General features: G+C 46.7%; 1 protein-coding gene and 1 non-coding gene across 2 annotated transcripts in view; both read right to left on the bottom strand.

Moving 5' to 3' along the window:
- The window catches only part of LOC124778726 (serine-rich adhesin for platelets), a 493,495-nt gene that overhangs the window by 170,801 nt on the left and 299,978 nt on the right, over positions 1-22,716 (bottom strand). The gene's annotated exons all lie outside the window — the stretch shown is intronic.
- Trnas-gga lies at positions 2,540-2,623 on the bottom strand. Its single transcript is given in 2 exon segments — positions 2,540-2,574; positions 2,584-2,623. It is a non-coding gene; the product is annotated as a tRNA-Ser (tRNA).

Here is a 22,716-nt window from a genome sequence, read left to right as displayed (position 1 = left end):
TTTGAGGACACAGGTTCAAGGCGAACAGTGAAGTCTATGGTCAGTCCGCACACCTCAGATGGAGGAGCATGTGCAGCGTTTACTGCACGAAAGACGTGGAGCCAGTGTGCGGCGATTGGCAGCTGCAGAAGGCGTTTGTCATTCTATCGTCTGGATGGTACTACATGAACAGTAGCAGTATCCATACCATCTTCAGCGCGAGCATACCGTAGCAGATTTCTTTTCTGTCAATGGCTCTTTCAGAAGTGTGCTGCAGATCCACTATTTTGCTCGAAGATTTTATTCACCGACGAAGCGGAGTTCACAAGAGATGACGTTGTGAACTTTCATATCCAGCGCGTGTGGATCGGTGAAAATCCCTATGCATTTGCATAGAGAGGACATCAACATCGTTTCTGCATCCGTGTATAGGCAGGCGTTCTTGGTGATAAATTACGAGGGCCATATATCCTACCACAAACACTAAATGTGACTTATTATCATCAGTTTCTTGTCAATGTATTGCCTACCTCGTTGGAGGATGTGCCATGTTAGCAAAGGCTACAGATGTGATTTATGCACGATGGCTCACCACCAAATTCCTCCGCAGTGTGCGTGAATGTCTGACGCTGACATTTCAGGACCGCAGGACGGGTCGGAGAGGCCCCAATCCTTGGTCTTCCTATTCCCCAGACTTCTGGCAGAAAACCCAAAGAGATAAAGTACGCCTGTGGCAAGATGCAATCAATAACTTCACTGCGCGATATCAACGGTGAAGTCACTAATGACAGTGCCGCTAAAGCAGAGTTATCAAACACGATTTTCCGAAACTCCTTCACCAAAGAAGACGAAGTAAATATTCCTAAATTCCAATCAAGAACAATTGCCAAGATGAGAAACATAGAAGTAGATATCCTCGGAGTAACGAAGCACCTTAAATCACTTAATAAAAGCAAGGTTTCCGGTCCAGATTGTATACCAGTCAGGTTCCTCTCAGAATATGCTGATAAAATAGCTCCATATTTAGCAATTATATACAACCACTCGCTCACAGAAAGATCCGCACCTAAAGCCTGGAAAATTGCTCAAGTCACACCAATACCCAAAAAGGGAAGTAGGAGTAATCCATTGAATTACAGGCCTATATCATTAACGTCAATTTGCAGTAGGGTTTTGGAACATATATTGTATTAGAAATTTATGAAGTACCTCGAAGAAAACGATTTATTGACACATAGTCAGCACGGTTTCAGAAAATATCGTTCTTATGAAACACAACTAGCTCTTTATACTCATGATGTAACAAGTGCTATCGACAGGGGATGCCAAATTTATTCCATATTTTTAGATTTCCAGAAGGCTTTCGACACCGTTCCTCACAAGCGTCTTCTAACCAAACTACGTGCCTACGGAATATCGCCTCAGTTGTGCGACTGGATTTGTGATTTCCTGTCAGAAAGGTCACAGTTCGTAGTAATAGACGGAAAGTCATCGAGTAAAACAGAAGTAATATCCAGCGTTCCCCAAGGAAGTGTTATAAGCCCTCTATTGTTCCTGATCTATATTAACGACTTACCGACATAGGAGACAATCGGAGTAGTCGTCTTAGAGTGTTTGCAGATGATGCTGTCATTTACCGTCATGTAAAGTCATCAGATGATCAAAACGACTTGCAAAATGATTTAGATAAGATATCTGTATGGTGCGAAAAGTGGAAATTGACCCTGAATAAAGAAAAGTTTGAAGTTATTCAAATGAGCCCTAAAAGAAATCAGCTTAATTTCGATTACGCGATAAGTCACAGAAATCTGAAGGCTGTAAATTCAACTAAATACTTAGGGATTAAAATTACAAAAAACCTAAATTGGAACGATCACATAGATAATATTGTGGGTAGAGCAAACCAAAGACTGCGATTCATTGGCAGAACACTTAAAGGCGCAAGAGGTCTACTAAAGCGACTGCTCACACCACGCTTGTCCGCCCTATTCTGGAGTACTGCTGTGCGGTGTGGGATCCGCATCAGGTGGGACTGACGGATGACATCGAAAAAGTACAAAGAAGTGCAGCTCGTTTTGTATTATCGCGAAATACGGGAGATAGTGCCACAGATAGGATACGTGAATTGGCGTGGCAATCATTAAAACAAAGGCATTTTTCGTTGCGACGGGATCTTCTCATGAAATTACAAACACAAATTTTCTTCTCCGATTGCGAATACATTCTGTTGTGACCCACCTACATAGGGAGAAATGATCATCACGATAAAATAAGAGAAATCAGGGCTCGCACAGAAAAATTTAAGTGCTCGTTTTTCCCTCGTGCCGTTCGAGAGTGGAACGGTAGAGAGACAGCTTTAAGGTGATTCACTGAACCCTCTGCCAGGCACTTTATTGTGAATAGCAGAGTAACCACGTAGATATAGATGTCAATCCCTTAGATTCTTTGTTATGGGGACAAATGGCTCTGAGCACTATGGGACTCAACTGCTGTGGTCATAAGTCCCCTAGAACTTAGAACTACTTAAACCTAACTAACCCAGGGACATCACACACATCCATGCCCGAGGCAGGATTCGAACCTGCGACCGTAGCGGTCGTGCGGTTCCAGACTGTAGCGCCTTTAACCGCTCGGCCACTCGGGCCGGCTGTTATGGGGACATTCGAAGGCATTAGTCTACGCCATCCCAGTCAACAATGTCCAGAAATAACAGCATCGCGTCTTCAATTCATACCAGCACTTACAACAACAACAACAAAGAGTATGTCAAAGAGTGCGTGATTCCTTACACCGAAGGGCAGAAGGATGCACTGCCATGGACGGAGCACCTCGTATGACAACTGTCATGAATGGAAGCCAGGTACAAGTGTACTACCACCTTTCTAAACGTGAGTCTAGCCTTTAACATCCTATCTAAAATATCAAAATACAACCAAAATAATCATAGTCGGCAATTCTGGACGTACCCTCGTATGACGAGAGGTGGAAACATGTAATGCTCCCAGGAACGTTGTCGAAGACGATCGTTTTGGCGGTCCAGGTGTTACGGTGTGAGGCATGCACAATGCTTCTGGGGCGCACTGACCTCCAGATCTTTGAACATGGTGCGTTCAACGGTTAACGTTAATGTCACACTGTACTCCTTCCCCATTTGTGTCCTTTCAGGGGTGCGTTCGAACCTCACCACACTTTTATGGATGACAATCCAGGACCGTATCGAACAGCGTAGGTGGAGAAGCTCTCGGAGGATATTCGACGAATGTATTGGCCTGGCCGTTCCCCCTACTTAAATCCTGAGCAGGAGTGGGATGCCTTGGGGAGACGTACTGCAGGACGTCCACGTGCCCCAACGACACCAAACGGCAATTGTCAGCCGGCCGGAGTGGGCGAGCGGCTCTCAGCGCTTCAGTCTGGAAACGCGCGACCATTACGGTCGCAGGTTCGAATCCTGCCTCGGGCATGGATGTGTGTGATGTCCTTAGGTTAGTTAGGTTTAAGTAGTTCTAAGTTCTAGGGGACTGATCACCTCGATTGTTAAGTCCCATAGTGCTCAGAGCCATTTGAACCATTTGGCAGTTGTCAACCGCGCAGCTGGAGGAGTGGAACGCTGTACCACGAGAACGGCTCACCACCCTTGTGGCCAGCATTGGAGCGCGTTGCACAGCATGCACTATTAAGAACCACGTCACGCCTTTTGTAAGGTTCAGGGGATCGCCGTAAATCGTAGTGATTACAATGTAATTATTGTCATTCCTGTTCGCCTCATTGCGTATTTCTTTCAGTGATATTCGGTACCACTACGTAGCAGTTCTTTCTAAGCATGGTCGAAGTTTCATCGACCCATGTTACTTGGCAGTGATAAAAAAAAAAAACTCCTCCCGATTAGGCCATGAAGACCCAACGGCACCGACCGGCCGCCGTGTCATCCTCAGACCACGGGCGTCATTGGACCGACCGGAGCCGCTACTTGTAATCAAGTAGCTCCTCTGTTTGACTCACAAGGGCTGCGTGCACCCTGCTTGCCAACAGCGCCCGGCATATCGGATGGTCACCCACCCAAGTGCTAGCCCAGGCCGACAGCGCTTAACTTCGGTGATCTTACGGCAACCTGTGTTACCACTGCGGCAAGACCGTTGGCACTTGGCAGTGATACGTCACTCAAAAGTTTCTTTTGCCCTTACGTTTTGCACAATAGCTCAGCATTCACTGCAAATTGTTCAAATGGCTCTGAGCACTATGGGACTTATCAGTGGTCATCGGTCCCCTAGAACTTAGAACTACTTACATCTGACTAACCTAAGGACATCACACACATCCATGCCCGAGGCAGGATTCGAACCTGCGACCGCAGCGGTCACGCGGTTCCAGACAGTTGCGCTTAGAACCGCACGACCACACCGGACGGCCATTCACTGTACATCCCTACATCGCTCTCAACAATTTTTCTACTACTTGGTAAAATAATGGTTAGACCTGGTTCCTTCCATTCACTGCATTTGCCATGCCTCGCAGATTATGGAAAATGCGTGAAACGAACAGTTTTTTCAATCTATCAAACATGAACAGGTCTGCCAACTTATCATAAATGTACAGAATGTAAAATCAAATACCTTTCAGCTGTCTGATTTCCACACTTATTTTATTAGGCTACCAGTTTCGGCGATATGTTACCCCAGCCTTAAAGACTACTATGTGTAAATTTCTGCTAGATACAACGATCCCTTCAAACATCTGCCAGTCGGCAGATGATGTTTGAAGGGATCACTTCATCTAGCAGATACCAGTCTGGCTCCTATTTTGACCGGATCCGTTCTTGGAATCTTCCTACACGTCGGTCAGGGGATCTGAAGATGGCGTAATATATCGCCGAAACTAGTAGCCCAATAAAACAACATCTCGGAAATGCTTGTCGCAACTGTATTTAATGCCAGGGAATGAAGTATGAGCCAGCCGCTGTGGAAGATCGATTCTAGGCGCTTCTGTCCGGAACCGCGCTGCTGCTACGGTCGCAGTTTCGAATCCTGCTTTCGGCATGGATGTGAGTGGTGTCCTTAGGTTAGTTTGGTTTAAGTAGTTCTAAGAGCCATTTGAATGACGTATGTTTAATTTTATTGCTCCTGCTGTTTGCATACTTGAGTATAGGCATTCGCCGAGTGTGTGAGTACAGTTTTATTGCTTTTGAGCTGCACAGTAAATTTAATTTCATTTTTTTCACCTCATAATCGCACACATGGAATTAACTCTCGACTGACACGCGTAAGTTCATTCAGTCTAACACAACGAGATTTGCTCACCACTCGATTACACCCAATCATTTACGCTATTTAAATTAAGGTCGAAGATTCCGGTCGTGAACTTTCTTCGCTATTGCAGAACCTTTCTGACAGTAGCTGCATTAGGTATGAAGATATTAGCTATCGGTTGCATACGAAAATTTGTGCCGGACCCGAATTCCAAACCGGATTTCGCGCTTGTCCTGAGCGATCACCTTAACCACTTCAGCTATCCAAGTACGCTTCCAGGACCAACCCAAACTTCCGTATGTCATATTCACACTGTCTACGACCCCATCGCTAGCAACTTTACTGCCGTTCCCGTCACACAGGTAGTAACTGCATACCTAATGCAGCCAATGTCAGAAAGATTCCGCAGTTGCGGATAAAGTTCGTAGACTTAGTATACCTGCAAGATCGAGCGAAGGTCTGTTTCTTAAGACACTGCTAAAAATAAGCATTCCCATTGTGTTACACGCCCTTCCAAAAGAGTAGCGGAGGTATTTCTGAAGGCCGGGGATGGGACGCGGAGGACGGGTCGAGTCCGTGATTCAATACGACGAAGGACAGAGCGTGGGCAGAAACGGTGGTCCACGCCCGCAGGTCTGCACTTCGGCGGGCTAAATATAGGCACGAGAGGGGGATCCCCCTGGCAGGTGGGCGTCGGTGGCGTCTGGACGCGCCGCCGCTCAGCACGTGCGGCGCCTGGTGGCTGCTCTCAAAGCTCCCGGGGTACTTCACTGAAGGTTAAAACTAAGTTTTCACTGAAGCTGTGAACTTTAGCCACAATTAAAAAAAATTGGTTACAACAACTGTAGGCGTGCCCCGGCCTTTAAGCCTTTCTCGAGTGGTACTACCCGACCACGACGTTATTGCCCTTGGCCTCCCGTGGGCATTATCGGAAACATGTGGTGACGCCACAGTAAACAAGTACAGAGGTAGATAAGGAAAACGCATCGCACTGTGAAAGATTTCAAACAGTTGTACACATACAATGAGGTGACAATAGTCATGGATATCTCCTCATTTCGTGTTGGGCCTCCTTTTGCTGGGTGTAGTGCAGCAACTCGACAAGTCGTTGGACGTCCCCTGCAGAAATATTGACCGTGAAACTTCCTGGCAGATTAAAACTGTGTGCCGGACCGAGACTCGAACTCGGGACCTTTGCCTCTCGCGGGAAAGTGCTCTACCAACCGAGCCACCCAAGCACGACTCACGCCCCGTCCTCACAGCTTTACTTCCGCCAGTACCTCGTCTCCTACCTTCCAAACTTTACAGAAGCTCTCCTGCGAAACTTGCAGAACTAGCACTCTTGAAAGAAAGGATATTGCGGAGACATCGTTTAGCCACAGCCTGGGGGATGTTTCCAGAATGAGATTTTCACTCTGCAGCGGAGTGTGCGCTGATATGAAACTTCCTGGCAGATTAAAACTGTTGACCGTGCTGTCTCTATAGCCGCCCATAACTGCGTAAGTGTTGCCGGTGTAGGACACGTGTGCGAAATGATTTCTCGGTTATATCCCATAAATGTTCGATGGCATTCATGTCGGTCGATCTGTATGGCCTAATCATTCGCTTCAACTGTCCAGAATGTTCTTCAAACAAATCGCGAACAATTGTGGCCCGTTGACATGGCGCATCGTTGTTTGGGAGAATGAAATACATGAATGGGTGCAAATGGTCTCAAAGTAGACGAAATAACCATTTCCAGTCAATGACCGGTTCCGTTGGGGCAGAGGACCCAGTTTCTCTGCCTCGTGACGACTGGGTGTTGTGTGATGTCCTTAGGTTAGTTAGGTTTAAGTAGTTCTAAGTCCTAGGGGACTGATGACCATAGATGTTAAGTCCGATAGTGCTCAGAGCCATTTGAACCATTTTTTTAGAGGACCCAGTCCAGTCCATGTAAACACAGCTTGGGTCCACCGCTTCGTGGGGTATGTGCCACACTCGAAACTTACCATCAGTTCCTACCCACTGAAATTGGAACTCAACATATCAGGGTCCAAGCGATAGGGTCACGAGCCCAGGAGTGTCTCTGTAGGCGACCTCTTAATTGTTAACAAAGGCCCTCGCGCCGGTCGTCTGCTACCAAAGTCCACTGACGCAAGATTTCGCCCAACTGTCTGTCCTAAAGGATACGTTCGTACATTGATTTCTGCGGTCGTTTCGTGTAGTGTTGCTTGTTTGTTAGCCTTAACAACTCCACGCAAAGGCCCGGCTCTCGGTCGTTTAGTAAAGACCCTCGTCTTGTACTTTCCGTGGTGAGAGGTAATGCCTAAAATTTGGTATTTTCGGCAAATCCTTAACGATTTCCGAAATGGAATGTCCCTTGTGTCTTGCGTTCACCGGCCGGAGTGGCCGAGCGGTTCTAGGCGCTACATTCTGGAACCGCGCGACCGCTACGATCGCAGGTTCGAATCCTGCCTCGGGCATGGATGTGTGTGATGTCCTTAGGTTAGTTAGGTTTAAGTAGCTGTAAGTTCTAGGGGATGCCATTTGAACCATTCTGCGTTCAGAGTCTGTTGATTACCGTCGTGCGGCCGTAATTACGTTGGAAATCTTTTCACATGAATCACTGAGTACAAATGACAGCTCCGCCAATGCCCTGCCCTGTTATACCTTGTATACGCGATACTGCGTATCGCTACTCCCTGTCACCTCAGTATCCTATTAAGTGGTTCAGTATGTCTTCGTGAAAAGTCACGATAAAAACTCACGATAAACCGACCGAATTTATTAAATCAGTCGGTGCTGAGGGAAACAGATTAGGAAACGAGAGACTAAAAGTAGTAGATGAGTTCTGCTATTTGGGCAGCAAAACAGCTGTGTCCAAATGGCTCCAAGCACTGTGGGACTTAACATCTGAGGTCATCAGTCCCCTAGCACATAGAATTACTGAATCCTAACTAACCTAAGGACATCACACACATCCAAGTCCAAGGCAGGATTCGAACCTGCGACCGTAGCGGTCGCGCGGTTCCAGACTGAAGCGCCTAGAACCGCTCGGTCACACCGGTCGACAAACAGCTGTGTATGGTCGGCGTAGAGACGATACGAAATGTTGACTGGCAATGGCAAGAAAAGCATTTCTGAAGAAGAGAAATCTTTAACTTCGAATAGAAATTTAAATGTTAGAAAGTTATTATTGAAGGTATTTGGAGAGTAGCCTAGTATAGTAGTGAAACATGGACGATAAAATCAGTTCAGACAACAAGAGAATAGAAGCTTTTGAAACGTATAGGGAGACCAAGATATGAATACAGTAAGCAGATTCAGAAGGATGTAAGTTGCAGTAGTTATTCGGAGACGAAGAGGCCTGCACAGCATAAAGTAGCATGGGGAGCTGCATCAAACAAGTCGTCGGACTGAAGACAACAACAACAAAAAACATCCGTCAATAGAAACATTAGAAGAAGAACATTTCAAAAAACGAAAAAAAAACATCGAGTCACAATTGAAATCTGTCAACTCGTACAAAAGCCATACTGTAACAACGTATATGGATAGGAAATGGAATTACCGCACAAGTTTCTGATCATTAATAGGATACTGGGAAAAAGTCGTCAGTGTACAAACGGGAGGACTCATCAAAACAATTGTGCGACCCATTCACCCATCCTAGAAAACTGCTCAAGTGTTTGGGTCCCATATCGTATACAATTAACAGGAGATATTGATCTTATATCAAGAAGGGTACCACAAATGGTCACAGGATTATTTGACCTGTCGGAGGACCATGTTTGGTGAAGCATAGTGGTTCTCAGAGCATCCTTCTCATTGAAAACTCCTTTAATTGGTTTCAGGCAATAAGGATACCGTAGCGGCACAAATGGGGCTGAATTTCACCCTGAGTGATAGATTCCCCCCCTCTGTCACTTGAGTGCAGCGAAGCGATTCCTGGAACGGGTAATAAACGGTTTCCTCCGCACGACTCGGCCCACTTGCCGACAGCAGTAGTACGTCACACAGATAGCGTCTGGGACGTCCATCATCGCCGCACGGTTCCTGCACACCGACGCCGTACGGCGGACTGTGGCTCCAGCAGACACGGCCGGTGCTCCGACTGGTAGCTCGGTTCTCGCTGGAGCAATTCCACGGACGCGGCACATAAATCCAGAGCGCCTCCAGCTGCGATTGCTGGATTTACGGCTGCGCTCGGCACGAGCCTCGCAGAGGACTGCACTGGAGCGCATTTGTCTCTCGGGTGACCGCCGGACGACAAAGAAACCGCAATTTACGAGTGGCTGGGCTGCGCTGGAAGCGGCCATCGCGAGGGCCACTGGACCTGGAGCGGCAGGTCGCCGACAGGTTTCCAGCTGTGAGTGGAGGAGAAGGCACGCTGGAATACACTGGAGAGAAACTAGCCAGCTGGAGTACGTATTTCTTCTGCCGTGCGTCAGTTTGAACACCTGTTCGACAGACGATTATGTTTATGGGCATTTCTTACTCCCCGTGACGCAAAGCAGAGAGGGTGCTTGGGAGCGGGTTTACATTGGTCTCACAGTGGGAACGCTGGAAGAGAGACGAAAGTGTTTTACTAAAATCTGCTCGAAAAACTTAATAACCACAAAACTGGGAGAGATTAGTAAAAAATGAAAGGGTTTAAGTCTTCTTCCTTTCCTACAGTTGCCAATGGAAATCGGCGATTAGTTCCGATCTTGTTTCATTCCACCATCGGCGATCAACCGCTGATCTTAATACATATGCGGATGTATCTGCCCTAAGCGATTTAAGGCGGAATGACCAAGCAGATCTGTTCAAAGAATATTAAGTCAACGTAACAACACAATATTTCTTACGATCTCATAGTTTTGTCGTTGTATTACCATATGGATTATAGAATGAAGGTTTTCACGACCGGGTGACATGGCTGTTGATATACTTTCCGGGATGTGAGGTCGTGGTCCAAGAACTTTGCTGCTCCTTACGTTTCGTCCAGAACTGCGCTGGACTTCCTCAGAGGCGCTGCTCCGCTGAGTCTTGCCGACTGACTGGTCGGGTATCTGAGAGCGACTTATATATTGTGAGAAAGGGGTGCGTGGTTCAGGTGACACGTGATGAGCAGTGATAATCCACAGCAAAGATAAGGTTGACTATCGATTACCACCTTGTCCAAAAAAAATTGTTAGCAATTTTGTAGAGCCACTGATAATCCATAGCAAAGATAAGGTTGACTATCGATTACCACCTTGTCCAAGATAAAAATTCTTGGACCACGACCTCACATCCCGGAAAGTATATCAACAGCCATATGGATTATGTCCTATGTAAAGACTTTCTATGCGATACCTATTTAATGATGTTATACATGCCGTGTGTTATAATACCCTTTTTGTCAAGCTAAAGTTGTTATTATCATACAGAAAATATTTTCACTTTGTCAAAACTTGAAACTGCTAATGTAAATAACTGATCTTTACCAGAGGGATCGTAATACTATTTCAAAGCGCGATCTTATGCCACTCAAGTACAACACCTTTTACTTTGTTGCCTTTTCTTGTTAATTTGCCAGTAAAGGGTGCAATGATTAGTGCAAAAATGGCGTCAGACGGGATCTGTTTTGGAAAAGTAAAAAAAAAAAACAAAGGTCCCGAAACGTGTCCGCACACGGGGAAAATGTGGCTGCAGTTCACCAGAAAATGCTTTGGAGTCCTACCAAGTCAACGCGACGCATTTATCATTTCGATCATGCGGACGAATACTCCACCTGGATCTGCACATGCACCCCTACCGAGCGTCTATCGTTCATGCATTAAAACTAGTAGATGCTCCTCAGGGCCCGAGTTTTGTGAGTGGTTGTGCCCTGAGGTAACAACGAATGCTTTGGACATGGATCTGTTATTTATGTCTGATGAAGTCTGGCTTCACGTGAGTGGTTACGTTAATTCTCAGAATCACAGGTTCTGGGCAGCGGAGATTCCGCATAATTTCTACGAAACGCCACTGCATGATCAGAAGGTTGGGGTTTGGCGTGCAGTGTCTGCTCGCCGCACTACTGGTCCCATCATCTTTCATCAGACACTGCCTTCGGCGCGTTACATGGCAACATTTTGAAACCAGGAAGAGGCAGGTGGCGCTGTTGTCGATGTGTAGTGTGCATTTGAGGGGAATCTACAGGGTGGGGTGCATAAAAATGGCTCGGGCGAATGGGTACGATTTGTCGCAGCTTTAACGGAGGAGGAACATACCTACCGTTACTTCCAACAGGATGGAGCAACTGCCCATAGAACTGGCCGAACTTTGGAGTACATTTGCACAACCTTCACGGCTGACAGAGTTTGCAGTCCGGTCGCGGCCTCAGCTGGTCATCCAGCTCACTTGATCTGTCAATGAGCGATTACTTTGTCTGGGGAGTCCTCAAGTCTAAGACGCATCCCAACAACCCTCATAGTATTCAGGAACTGCAGCAGAACATTAAGGACGAGACTGCAGCAATTCCAACAGTCCAGCTTTGATCTGCCTTCAACAAATCGCTGACCAGGGCACGAAAGTACCAAGAGATGAATGGTGGCCACTTTTGACATATGCTATAGTCACGTTAGCACTGTGTTTCCTTTCCTCTGTTCTGTTTGTTTTTACTATGGAACTCTGTTCTCCGAGCCAGTTTTATTTGCCCCACCCTGTGTTAAATGCAGATAAAACGTCGAGTTGATCTAACTCTTTATTTCGCAAATAAAATTACAAAGACAGGAGCAGTAAAGCGAAAACAAACGGAACTCTCTCGGCCAAGAAAACAAAGATTAAACAGATAATGGATTGACATTTGTCATGGAGTAATCACGAATGTCCATTGTAAGCGCTTCCACTACGTCGCTGGTGGTTCCTAAACAATCATCAATTTTGTTACTGTGATTTTGAAGACTATTCATGTGGATAGCTTATGCGCCTTTAGAAACTCAATGTTGTAGTAAAGTCGCGGACGTTAGTAGGTGATATTTTACACTTGAGAGGTTAAAATAAAAAATAAATAATAATAAAAATTGAATGAGCGGTCGTTACATAAGGAAGTGTAATTCATACACGTAGAAGATTGGTTGCAGAAGTCTTGCTGGAATTATTTTTTAATGTGTTTGGGACCCTTAGCAATTCATAATTTTGGAATACTTCATTGTCAGGTACCATTTGATCTGACGAGGGAAGCCATACGTACAGCATTGCAACAAATCGGCGGAACTATAACGACTAGCCTTCTCTATTACGAGTATTATTATTATTATTATTATTTATTATTATCGTCGTCAAAAGCCATTTGATACCCACTGCTAGCCGGCCGAAGTGGCCGTGCGGTTAAAGGCGCTGCAGTCTGGAGCCGCAAGACCGCTACGGTCGCAGGTTCGAATCCTGCCTCGGGCATGGATGTTTGTGATGTCCTTAGGTTAGTTAGGTTTAACTAGTTCTAAGTTCTAGGGGACTAATGACCTCAGCAGTTGAGTCCCATAGTGCTCAGAGCCATTTTTGATACCCACTGCTGGAAAAATACCTCCTCCAGAGTTTCCCGTGCATTATGATCAACAACTGTACGCATTCATGTTGGCTTTCCACACTTCCTAAAGTCATCTACCCTCTTTCCATTAGGCAGCACCGGTTCTTTAATCTCCTTTGCAGTCACAAAGAACGTCCTTTTCCGCTATAAAATTCATACGTCTGGGTTCATGCCCCGTGTACCTCATTTTTATTTGCATATCATTCATAATGACGCCTTCCACACCGATCTCTTCCCCGGTACATTTATTTGTTTGTATGTTTCTCCCAGGAATTTACAAAATGCCCCTTGCCGTTTCTCGCTGAGTTCGCTCTTGAATGTTTTTTTCGCATAAAAAGTTCTAAATATTTCTAGTGATATTCAAAACCTTATTCCTAATCTTCCTTTATTAAATATTCGGGTTTACGCTGTGTGCACCCCCACATTCATTACTGTGAGCGGAATGTTCATAAAATTTCAAACTGCTGGATAATTGATGTTCAACAGGTTTGTGCACAACTGTCGTAAACCGAGCGACTGGGTATTCTGTGGTAGCTTCGAAACTTCCCACCTCGTCATTAAAATTGTACGAAGCTGCGCTTTCAGCAAAGTCCCAAGAGCAATGAACACAGCAGCGTTCCGTGTAGACATAACGCAGTGTGTACGTAATTAATAACAAGTCTGTCGAAGCGTGCTCTGCCTAACACTCTGCAGAGTGGAAGCGCTCTCTGGCGACACTTCTTACAAACTTCCAAAGAAGCTTTCGGGCACTCCTCGGGACCGATTTTCTACAATTTTCCGCTGGCTATACCACTCAAACGTCACCTAAACTCTGCCACGACGCTGTCGGATAGTAGTGAATTCACTACAACCACACAGGATTGGAAGTGACGGAAAAAACATTTTTTTTAGTTATGTAAACGCTGAGTTGATCATTTGTGACAATCGTTATACGCATTATATGGAGTGTGCTACTTCCACTGCGTCAAAGTGGAACCTCCATTGTTCGAAAGGATATGGAAAGTGGTCGTGAATGCCTGAGTCTGTAAAGCCAGCGCTCTTTTTGCTCAGTTGGAAGACCCTGCGAATGGCAAATAGCTGGATTCGAGTCCGAGCACGGAATCCAATTTTGAAATACAAATGATTCATCAGCGTACACTACGTCAAACACAAAAACGGATTGTCGAGTACCTTAACGTGATATTTTCACGAACATTGTTCCTTTGAAAGCTCACTGTAAACAAACAATTCTGAACTTTTTCCTTAGTAGTGAAATGCCCGTGTTTTAATCGTTTATCAAGTGCGGTTAATTTTTTTTAATTTTATTTACTGGACCAATTGGTAGCTTGAAGTTTTCCAGGCCACAGTTTAAATTGTCATTATTGTCTGGCTTATATTCCCTGAAGCACATATGAACATGTTTTTGAGGCTTGTTGAATTAACACCATCTGTTTGTGTGTTTTAGAAGCTTTGTCTTGTTAGTTTGTGTTCTCCCCCGTGTGTACAACGACCTGCCTGAGGAGAAGGTAGAGCTGGGCCTGTTGATTGTTGGAGAGTAAAAGGGCTCGTACCGAGAGCGGCAGTTCATGTGTAATGAAAGGAAAGCTGTGTAATCCTGCTTTAAGTATACGCCTCCAATTATAACCATTATCTCTTGATGCGTGAGTGGTGGGTTAATTTTAAAACCACGAGTTTGTTTAATGATCCTGTGTTGAACTATTGCAGAAGTTAACTCTAAAGTCATTTACTTGTCAGCTTGAATTTGTTTTAGCGATTTCTATAGTTAATTAGAGTAACGTTTTTATGAGAAACATTGTCTTAAATTTTATGCTCTGTGTGTTTTTTTTTAAAATAATAATAAGTACCAAGGAATGAAACTTGCTGAGAGAGTTACATTGTAATAAAGTCAATAATGTTTGAGAATTGTGGCTTAGTTCTTTCATTAACTGTACCTTTCCTGCGTTAGCGTGAAGCTCCGCTACAGCATAACTGATGGGTCAGGCATGCAGGTGCTGCGCGGGATTAGCCGATCGGTCTAAGGCGCTGCAGTCATGGACTGTGCGGCTGGTCCCGGCGGATGTTCGAGTCCTCCCTGGGGCATGGGTGTGTGTGTTTGACCTTGGGATAATTTAGGTTAAGTAGTGTGTAAGCTTAGGGACTGATGACCTTAGCTCCCATAACATTTCACTCACATTTGAACATCAGGCATGCAGGTACTTTTACACAATCTGATGATGCCTCAAAAGTGTGAAACGCGGCATTGACATTCAATAACTTCGCAACCATGACTGTTTTTGTTCCGAAATAAAAACAACAAAGTACGGAGTTCAACGTCACACGACTTATTGCAACGTGCTATCTCCTAGGTTCTGCTTGTGATGTAAAACTGATGCTGGATCTCATTGGGCGCGTTCCTTTCCAGGAGGCAAACATCTCACGTGACAATTTCTTTCGCGCTTCGAAGTGTAGTGGAACTTGGAATTCCAGGCTGTGGCGTCAGCAGCTCCTCGTCCACTATCGTCTTCACGTCCTTGAAGGGCCCCTCTGACCCCGGACTCGTCGCGGTGCAACCGCAGTACGGAACAATTTGTGAGCCCCAGATGAACAATATCTACAACATCTTGGTTACTTTTGTTCCTCGGAATTGTTAGGTGCAGCACGTAATGTCAGACGACCGAGTACAGCTACAGTACAAGACAAGGCGCCGGGGTCAGCGAGTGCTGACGGCATCCCGCCTCGGCCAAGTGAGCACTTCCTCGACTTCTTTACGCCGCGTTAACGGCGACATAAAGCTGCATTTGTCCGGCCCGCCGCCTGTTGCCCTTGATGAGTAGATTAGGCCGCTGTACTGGCCCGTCTCGCCACCGACCGGCGGCATCAAAAGACTCCATTACGCCGGCGCCGCATCGCACGCGAGGTGGGAAGAACGGCTCGGCTCGCAGGTCGCTACCGAGTGCACGGCGATTGTTCCGCTCCAGCGTGCGGGTCATACCTGGCACCGCCCTCAAATGAGCCGAACTAATTCTCTGCTTCTGCGCTGATGGGACCACGCCCACCAGTAGGGCGCTGCAGACACTTCGCAGCTTTGGCACCCCGAACAAGTCAGGGACGCTGTACAGCCACACTGTGCCGTGCGGTATGCCGCCTAAGCTGCAAAGTGAATAAACCGCAGTCATTTCTCCAGTTCCACTCCCGTTCGGGAGTGATACCAGGAAAGAAAGATTGTCGGTTTCCCTCTGCATGAAACCAAATTTCTGTAGTTTACGGCCGTAACCATTACGCGATAGGTATGTTGGAGGAAGGAGTATGTCAATTGACTCGTTTTGGTACTTCGGTGGTGGTATTTTACGTGTAAGACTTCGCGATAGATAAGCATCTCCTACAGCAAATTGTTAAGCTTCGCCGCACGGGACTAGCCGCGCGGTCTGAGCCGGCACGGTAGCTCAGCGTGTTAGGTCAGCGAAGTGGCCATCTTATGAAAAAAATAAATAAATAAAAACTGAGAAGTCTTCCTAGAAGGACTTCGAGTGCCGTCATGCGACATCCACATAGAACAGGTAGAAAGAAGGAAGGAGAAAATGGTTAAAAGCGCTGTCTTCCGTGTGGAAGAACCCGGGTTCGATTCCCGGTATCCTCACATTTTTCTCTCGGGTAGGGAGTTATCTGTCGGGGTCCACTGAGCCTCGTGTGCCCAAACTGGAAATGGTTGAATAAACACGCAGCGGAATCATCAGGATTCATCTACCGGCTGTAACGGTCAGCCGCGCGGGATTAGCCGAGCGGTATAGGGCGCTGCAGTCATGGACTGTGCGGCTGCTCCCGGCGGAGGTTCGAGTCCTCACTCGGGCATGGGAGTGTGTGTTTGTCCTTAGGATAATTAAGGTTAAGTAGGGTGTAAGCTTAGGGGCTGATGACCCTAGCAGTTAAGTCCCATAAGATTTCACACACATTTGAACATTTTTTTTTTTTTAAGCTTTTCCGTGATAATTTCAAACATACTCTGTTTCAGCGAAACAGTCGCGAAGCACGCGGCTTTTTGGATTTGCAAAAGCACCGCTATCCGCTTAACACAATGTTTTTCTTTTCAACAATGAAACACGCCAACAGCCGTGCAATTGAGATATTATTTTATTTTATCTACCAGTTTCGGCATTCCATTGTGCCATCTTCAGGACCAAAACGCGTATATAAAAAATAAACGGTATTAGCATACTGGGGCCATACGTTGCAAATTGCAATCAAGTCTTGAAGGAAGCACTTGGGGGTCCGGTTTAGAAATCACGACATCCAGGAACATTTGACCCCAGCACGCCAATGTCGTTTATTTTTGACAGATGCATTTGGGGCCTGTTGTTGTTGTGGTCTTCAGTCCTGAGACTGGTTTGATGCAGCTCTCCATGCTACTCTACCCTGTACAAGCTTCTTCATCTCCCAGTACCTACTGCAACCCTCATCCTTCTGAATCTGCTTAGTGTATTCATCTCTTGGTCTCCCTCTACGATTTTTACCCTCCACGGTGCCCTCCAATGCTAAATTTGTGATCCCTTGATGCCTCAAAACATGTCCTACCAACCGATCCCTTCTTCTAGTCAAGTTGTGCCACAAACTTCTCTTCTCCCCAATCCTATTCAATAATTCAATTCCTTCTTTCTACCTGTTCTATGTGGATGTCGCATGACGGCACTCGAAGTCCTTCTAGGAAGACTTCTCAGTTTTTATTTAATTTTTGGGGCCTAAAGACAGCATAATGGAATGCCGAAACAGGTAGTCAAAATAAAACAAAATAACATCTCAATTGCACGGCTGTTGGCGAATTTGATCGTTAAATACTTGAACAGACTTGCATGTCCACAAAGGATGAACAGAGACCTATGTTTGACTCATTACTCATCCATATTTGTTTGAACACCTGTGTGTCATCTTCCGAGCGTCTCCGTTTTATTTCTGTAGCATTTAATGCAAAGTTTTTTTAAGCTTTCTTTAATTTGCACTTAAAACTACGGGATTTCTCACCTCAAACTGCATTAACTTTAAAAAATGGTTCAAATCGCTCTGAGCACTATGGGACTTAACTTCTGAGGTCATCAGTCCTCAAGAACTACTTAAACCTAACTAACCTAAGGGCATCACACACACCCATGCCCGAGGCAGGATTCGAACCTGCGACCATAGCGGTGGCGCGATCCCAGACTGTTGCGCCTAGAACCGCTCGGCCATCCCGGCCGGCCGTTAACTTTAAATATTGGATTATAAGGGTGGTCTGTTTTTTATCCTCTTTATGGCATGGCAGGCCAGATGAAACGCTCTGAGACACTTGTTCATCGAGGAACCGATCAACATTTGTTTCCCCGTTAGTTACTTACTTGTAATGATTTTATCAGTTTTTACGGTTCCGTACCTCAATCGGTAAAAACGGAAACCTTATAGGATTAAACCGAGCAAGGTGGCGCAGTGGTTAGCTCGCTGGACTCACATACGGGAGGACGACGGTTCAAATCCGTCTCCGGCCATCCTGATTTAGGTTTCCCGTCATTTCCCTAAACCGTTTCAGGCAAATGCCGGGAATATTCCTTTGAAAGGGCACGGCCGATTTCCTTCCTAATCCTTCCCTAACCGTTAAACACTAATCTCCTCCTCCTCCTTATAGGATTACTTTGTTGTCCGTCTCTTTTTCTGTCTGTCTGTTAAGATCCTTTTTCCCCAGGAATGAGTAGAGGTAACAAGTTGAAATTTATGTCACATACTAAGGTCCTCGGTCCCTTGTAAATGAATGCAGTCGAAAGATACGGCCATATACAGGGTGTTTCAAAAATGACCGGTATATTTGAAACGGCAATAAAAACTAAACGAGCAGCGATAGAAATACACCGTTTGTTGCAATATGCTTGGGACAACAGTACATTTTCAGGAGGACAAACTTTCGAAATTACAGTAGTTACAATTTTAAACAACAGATGGCACTGCAAGTGATGTGAAAGATATAGAAGACAACGCAGTCTGTGGGTGCGCCATTCTGTACGTCGTCTTTCTGCTGTAAGCGTGTGCTGTTCACAACGTGCAAGTGTGTTGTGGACAACATGGTTTATTCCTTAGAACAGAGGATTTTTCTGGTGTTGGAATTCCACCGCCTAGAACACAGTGTTGTTGCAACAAGACGAAGTTGTCAACGGAGGTTTAATGTAACCAAAGGACCGAAAAGCGATACAATAAAGGATCTGTTTAAAAAATTTCAACGGACTGGGAACGTGACGGATGAACGTGCTGGAAAGGTAGGGCGACCGCGTACGGCAACCACAGAGGGCAACGCGCAGCTAGTGCAGCAGGTGATCCAACAGCGGCCTCGGGTTTCCGTTCGCCGTGTTGCAGCTGCGGTCCAAATGACGCCAACGTCCACGTATCGTCTCATGCGCCAGACTTTACACCTCTATCCATACAAAATTCAAACGCGGCAACCCCTCAGCGCCGCTACCATTGCTGCACGAGAGACATTCGCTAACGATATAGTGCACAGGATTGATGACGGCGACATGCATGTGGGCAGCATTTGGTTTACTGACGAAGCTTATTTTTACCTGGACGGCTTCGTCAATAAACAGAACTGGCGCATATGGGGAACCGAAAAGCCCCATGTTGCAGTCCCATCGTCCCTGCATCCTCAAAAAGTACTGGTCTGGGCCGTCATTTCTTCCAAAGGAATCATTGGCCCATTTTTCAGATCCAAAACGATTACTGCATCACGCTATCTGGACATTCTTCGTGAATTTGTGGCGGTACAAACTGCCTTAGACGACACTGCGAACACCTCGTGGTTTATGCAAGATGGTGCCCGGCCACATCGCACGGCCGACGTCTTTAATTTCCTGAATGAATATTTCGATGATCGTGTGATTGCTTTGGGCTATCCGAAACATACAGGAGGCGGCGTGGATTGGCCTCCCCATTCGCCAGACATAAACCACTGTGACTTCTTTCTGTGGGGACACTTGAAAGACCAGGTGTACCGCCAGAATCCAGAAACAATTGAACAGCTGAAGCAGTACATCTCATCTGCATGTGAAGCCATTCCGCTAGACACGTTGTCAAAGGTTTCGGGTAATTTCATTCAGAGACTACGCCATATTATTGCTACGCATGGTGGATATGTGGAAAATATCGTACTATAGAGTTTCCCAGACCGCAGCGCCATCTGTTGTTGAAAATTGTAACTACTGTAATTTCGAAAGTTTGTCTGCCTGAAAATGTACAGTTGTCCCAAGCATATTGCAACAAACGGTGTATTTCTATCGCTGCTCGTTTAGTTTTTATTGCCGTTTCAAATATACCGGTCATTTTTGAAACACCCTGTATGTCACATATATTAATAGTCGCAAACTCACTCGTCAGAACCTATAGGTGAACTGTCTACATACATGTCGGGCCTGGTGGTCCAGCGGTGAAGCGCGTAGCGAAAGGTCGGACTACGAGTTTTTCAGTGTTCGCTTCAACAAAGCCTTCGTCTTTCAGTGAAGTAAAGGGACACCACAAACAACACGTGGTTAGAATTCCACGTTAAACTATAGAGCCCACTTCCCCAGTTGGACACGCAAGTTGTTGCGATGCACCTCAAGACTCGAGGGCTCCCGACACAAAGTAATCGCACACCGATAGATGAGAAGACCTGGGCGGCCAGCTATGGCCGCATCCAGACGGACCTCTGGTAACAACTCTGCCAACTGTGAAAATCGTGTTATGTGCTCCGAGGTTCGGCCGGCTGTATGGGCAGGTGCTCCTCCGTTAATGCTGCCACATGTCGTACCCACTCGTCCGAGCCACTTTCTTTTGCCCCACCTTGCAGATGCCGGTCACCTCGACAACAGCGCCACCTAGCCACTCCTGCATCCTATTTGCGCATGCCCGATCTCCTTCGAGTGTCCGGACTACGTTACCACTATTGTATTTACAGCCCACGTAGCTTGTAGTTGCTAACCCAATGAATCATCTGAACCTTTCGAGCACAAACTCCAACAAACCAACTATTCTAAATACACTACTGGCCATTAAAATTCCTAGACCACGAAGATGACGTGCTACAGACGCGAAATTTAACCGACAGGAAGAAGATACTGTGATATGCAAATGATTAGCTTTTCAGAGCATTCACACAAGGTTGGTGCCGGTGGCGACACCTACAACGTGCTGACATGACAAAAGTTTCCAACCGATTTATCACACACAAACAGCAGTTGACCGACGTTTTTGCGATGCCTCGTGTAAGGAGGAGAAATGCGTACCAACACGTTTCCGGCTTTGATAAAGGTCGGATTGTAGCCTACCGCGATTGCGGTTTATCGTATCGCGACATTGTTGCTCGCGTTGGTCGAGATCCAATGACTGTTAGCAGAATATGGAATCGGTGGGTTCAGGAGGGTAATACAGAACGCCGTGCTGGATCCCAACGGCCGCGTATCACTAGCAGTCGAGATGACAGGCATCTTATTCGCATGGCTGTAACGGATCGTGCAGCCACGTCTCGATCCCCGAGTCAACAGATGGGGACGTTTGCAAGACAACAACCATCTGCACGAACAGTTCGACGACGTTTGCAGCAGCATGGACTATCAGCTCGGAGACCACGGCTGCGGTTACCCTTGACGCTGCATCACAGACAGGAGCGCCTGCGATAGTGTACTCAACGACGAACCTGGGTGCACGAATGGCAAAACGTCATTTTTTCGGATGAATCCAGTTTCTGTTTACAGCATCATGATGGTCGCATCCGTGTTTGGTGACATCGCGGTGAACGCACATTGGAAGCGTGTATTCGTCATGGCCATACTGGCGTATCACCCGGCGTGATGGTATGGGGTGCCTTTGGTTACACTTCTCGGTCACCTTTTGTTCGCATTGACGGCACTTTGAGCAGTGGTCGTTACATTTCAGACGTGTTACGACCCGTGGCTCTACCCTTCGTTCGATCCCTGTGAAACCCTACATTTCAGCAGGACAATGCACGACCGCATGTTGCAGGTTCTGTACGGGCCTTTCTGGATACAGAAAGTGTTCGACTGCTGCCCTGGCCAGCACATTCTCCAGATCTCTCACCATCTGAAAACGTCTGGTCAATGGTGGCCGAGAAACTGGCTCGTCACAATACGCCAGTCACTACTCTTGATGAACTGTGGTATCGTGTTGAAGCTGCATGGGCAGCTGTACCTGTACACGCCATCCAAGCTCTGTTTGACTCAATGCGCAGGTGTGTCAAGGCCGTCATTACGGCCAGAGGTGGTTGTCCTGGGTACTGATTTCTCAGGATCTATGCACCAAAATTGCGTGAAAATGTAATCACATGTCAGCTCTAGTATAATGTATTTGTCCAATGAATATCCGTTTATTATCATCTGCATTTCTTCTTGGTGCAGCAATTTTAATGGGCAGTAGTGTATTAAACTTCCGACGTGAGTTTAGTTGGATCAGAATTTAGGCGAGCCGTGACGTAGGCGCCTTACCACTGCGGTAGACCAGTGCAGGGGCCTCCCCGCGGCCCGGCTGCGTGTTGAGCAGTGTGGGCGGCCCTCGCGATCGGCACAGGTGGCGAGCGCCGGCCAGTCACGCCGCTGGAGACGGCCGCGCCGCGCCGTCACGAAGGCGGTCGCCGGCCTATCTGCCGCGGCATCGCCCGTGCCGTGACTGCGCCGCACCGAGGCGAGGCTGCGCTAGCTGGCCTAGGTCAGGCCACGGCCGCTGTCGCCGTGGCGGGTGGCGGGCCCGGGCGCCGCCGCCTTCTCTCTGCGTGACACTCACTCCCTGCCCGTGCGGGCCCCATAGTCACGTGACTGTGAAACGCACCACGGGCGGCCGCCTTGAGGCGTGGCTGCGGACCCGGCACGGAATGAAAAGTATCTCTGCTTTACTCATGACTAGTATCTTAATAATGCCAATGGCTTTGCCGCAGTGGTAACATCTGTTCTCGTCAGATCACCGAAGTTAATCGCAGTCGGGCTGGGCTAGTACTTGCATGGGTGA

The sequence above is a fragment of the Schistocerca piceifrons genome, chromosome 1, assembly GCF_021461385.2.
Source record: "Schistocerca piceifrons isolate TAMUIC-IGC-003096 chromosome 1, iqSchPice1.1, whole genome shotgun sequence".
NCBI classification, from domain to species: domain Eukaryota; kingdom Metazoa; phylum Arthropoda; class Insecta; order Orthoptera; family Acrididae; genus Schistocerca; species Schistocerca piceifrons.
This window is presented reverse-complemented; position numbering and strand designations above follow the sequence as displayed.